The 3,821-nt window shown below is 34.9% G+C and overlaps 1 pseudogene; it reads right to left on the bottom strand.

Moving 5' to 3' along the window:
* Positions 1-462: 462 nt before the first annotated feature.
* Positions 463-3,391, bottom strand: LOC131608921 (putative receptor-like protein kinase At5g39000; annotated as a pseudogene).
* Positions 3,392-3,821: the final 430 nt, after the last annotated feature.

A 3,821-nucleotide genomic window follows, 5' to 3' on the forward strand; every position in this document is an offset into this window, starting at 1 on the left:
ATGTAATCCTCATTTTAACAAACATCTTTGACTTGAATTTTCCACAAGCCGAAATTCATTCTTCTATCAAATTTCTCTAAGCCGATATCTAGTGCACTTGAAAAAATTGACATTTTAGCCAAAACCTTTCTTGTAGGAAAAAATAAATCTCCCAACCAACATAGAATATAAAATTTCTTTTTTGATGTGGAAGGTCGGAATAACTGCAACCACGGAGCTTATTAAAAAATTAACACCCAAACAAATCAAGGCTCTTTATACCAATTATTAGGAAAAATAAATACATATATAAAAAAATGAACACAATCACAACACAAGAATTTAACGTGAAAAATCCAAAATCGAAGAAAAAAATCACGAATTTTGTCAAATGACATCTAGAAAATAATACTATGTGAAATTGTTACAACACATAGACTACCCTTAACTACCCCAAGGCTCCAATAAACCCACACTCTCTAAAGAAAATATTTAACTACCCCTCGCAACACTCTAACACAAGAATATAAGAGAAAATATAAAACTAAATAATGTGATTTTTTTATTAGATTATTTTGTAATAAAGAACTTGAATCTTTTATATAGTCTTTGACTCCTTCATTTACAAAACTAAATAATGTGATACTTTTTTAAAATGTATATTTTCAACCAACCCCAACCGTTATTGATTTCCAATTTCAGAAAACACATTAGCTGAAAACAAAGGTTGGTCTTCACTTATGATGGAAATGGTGCTTGTCTTGCTAGTATGAGACCCATAATCTCCACCACATATACTCATTAAACTCATGTCATTTCCATCATCATTGGTAAACTTTAGAGATTGTATCCTTTTTTCACTCTTTTTCTTTTCTTGGGTCCTTCCAAACTTACCATCCTCCTCACTCATCTCCAACATCAAAACTAACTCTAGCCCTCCAACAACATCACTCACGGACATTCTTTGATTCCCATCATCATGCAAACAATTCAAAGCCATTTGACAATAACATTTCAAAGACTCATCTGTTATAGAATCCTTTATGAATGGGTCCACCAACTGTTCAATTATCACACCTTCATTGTAACATCTTTGAAAACAAACAACCAAACTCGCGTTTTGCTTATCTAAACAACGCATTAAAGGAGGTCTCCCGCACAACACCTCAAGAAGCACCACACCGAACGAGTACACGTCAGACTTTCGAGTTAACCTTTGGCGTAAGTAGTATTCAGGATCTAAATACCCGAGACTACCCTTCACCACAGTGGTGACGTGAGTCATCGAAATTCCCGTGGGTCCCACTTTTGATAGCCCAAAATCAGAAACTTTAGCCACCCATTTCTCATCCAACAATATGTTCGTACTTTTCACATCACGATGTATGATATTGTACTTTGCGCCTTCATGAAGATAATTCAACCCCCTCGCAGCACCCAATAGAATCTCAAGTCTTTGTTTCCATGTAAGAGGTTCATTATCCGAACCATAGAGATATTCACAAAGAGTTCCGCGTTGCATGAACTCGTAAACAAGAATCATCTCTATACCATCATTGCAATATCCAATAAGAGAAACCAGGTGAATATGACGAAGCTCAGAGAGCAACTCGATCTCATTCAGAAACTCGTCTACACCTTGTTGAGAACCTGACTTCAGTCGTTTTATTGCAACAGGTGTAACCCCATCGATGTAACCCTTGTACACATTTCCAAATCCTCCAACTCCGATGATAAAAATATCGTCGAAGTTGTTTGTAGCCGTTCTTATCTCCGCTATTGTAAAATAGCGACACAAATGGGATGGTAAAGTTGAGGAACCTTCACTCTTTTTCTTCCATAAACTTTCTTCCCATTTCAAAATTAGACTCAAAACTTCTTCTCCTTCTTACAAAAACTATTATTCCCACAACAACAAATGCTAGCAAGAGACATGAAACTCCAACCACAACAACCATGAATATTGATGACTTCTTTGAGTTTGCTTTTGGAGTTGGTAATACTTTCCCATTTGGAGATGAATAATTCGGATTCAATCCTGCCAGATTGTTACTTTTATCATTTATCTTGAAAATCTCAATTCCATTCAGGAAGACATCACGGTATAGTGTGAAGAAAGTTTCTGGTGCGCGTTGTAGCTTGATTGAAAGGTTAACTCTTTCAATTTGAGAGCTTCCTTCTAGAGAGTACATTGGCACAGCATAATCCTTATGAACAGGAATCTCATTACCACCACTCCACGCAATCACATCAGCTCTTTTCTCAGCTAAATTATCAGCTATGAAAATCTGAAAGACCATACCAAGTTCATTTTTTATGGTCAAATCAAACATACAAAAGTGCAGCCTTACCATATAAGTAAAAGCTGAATCAACTTCAAAATTCCAAGTTACATTATAATCTTTTTTCACTTTCATTCCATAACTTCTTGCAGAAAAGTATACAGCTTCTGGTGCAGTGTAATTTGGAATGGTATTGTTTTTAAAGTTGAGATGATGTCCCCAATCAACTGGTTCACTTTGTGGAAGCTGTTTCTCCAAGTAACGAGGAAAATCGTTGTCCCAATTACGAAACATACCGGTATCTTCATTTGGTGGAACTTGATTATCACCAATATTGACTCTATAAACAGTCTCGAAAGCTTTGTCCTTGCGAATTTGGTATTCGCTAGCACTGTCGTCAAAGCCAAGAAACTTGATATGGTAGTTCATGTCATCGAGATCAGTGTAATAGAGAAAAGAAGGCATAGACACAAGTTCGATCCCGTTAACAAAAGCATAATAAACATTTGATTGGTTTATGTTACTTGGAACGAAAGTTATGTCTAGCTTCTCATTTGGTTTGGTTTGGATGCAATATTCTTTGGTGATTTTTTCCTCATCATCATGATGAAGCCAAAGTAAAGGGTTGAAGTTGTTAAGAAGGGTAAGGTTGTTATTTACTTTGACAGAAAAATTTGCATTGGAGGGTTCAAAGTTTTGATAGGAAGTTGGGTAAAAATGAAGGCGAATAAAAAGAGGAGAAGTATTGATGCTAGAAAATGAGTATGTGAAATTTGAGAAAGAGACACGTGCGGTTAAGAATGGAGTTTGGATATTTGAGAGAGAATTAGGTTGTGATGTAAAAGATGGGTTTATGGATTTTGGTTCAATGAAGGAAAAGATGTTGGAGTTATGAATATTATCACCAAGCCAATTTCGATTGTCTGAGGCTTTAGTATCTGCAGGATTGCCACAATTGATTGCATAGTTGTAATCAGGGGTGTATGAGTTAGCAAGTATAGGTGAAAATAGAAAAAAGAGATATAGTAGGGTTATTTTAGTGTGAAATATGTTGTTGGTGGAGTTTGACATGGTTGTGTAGAGTAAACAGTGTGAAGTAGAAGAGAGAATTTTTTTTTATTGGTTTTGAGGTTTGGTTTGGTTTGGGATGGTAGAAGGTATATTCATTTATTATTATATATATTGAGAGATGGGATGGAAATTTCTATGAAAAAACTCTAGAGACTAACTAGTCATGAAATCGACTACTTTGAATGGGTCAAAAGATTTTTTTTTGTTGAAGTAATTAGGATCACATATTTGTTGATAGGAAAAGAGTCATTTCATTTTTCTAACTTAAAACATACACAGAAAATAAATAGATGTCCTTGGAAAAAATTTCAAATTTTGTTTCTTGAGAAAGTGACTCTTTTTAGGCTTAAGAATTAATAATTTTCTTTTCCATCTCTCAATTATGACATATCTTGTTTAGGAATGGTGATTTTTCAAGAATTATGAGGAACTCCTACTTCCGCGATGACTGCGTAGTTTTTGGATTTTATTGAATTAGAATAGAATGAA

Source organism: Vicia villosa, linkage group LG6, assembly GCF_029867415.1.
Source record: "Vicia villosa cultivar HV-30 ecotype Madison, WI linkage group LG6, Vvil1.0, whole genome shotgun sequence".
NCBI lineage: Eukaryota > Viridiplantae > Streptophyta > Magnoliopsida > Fabales > Fabaceae > Vicia > Vicia villosa.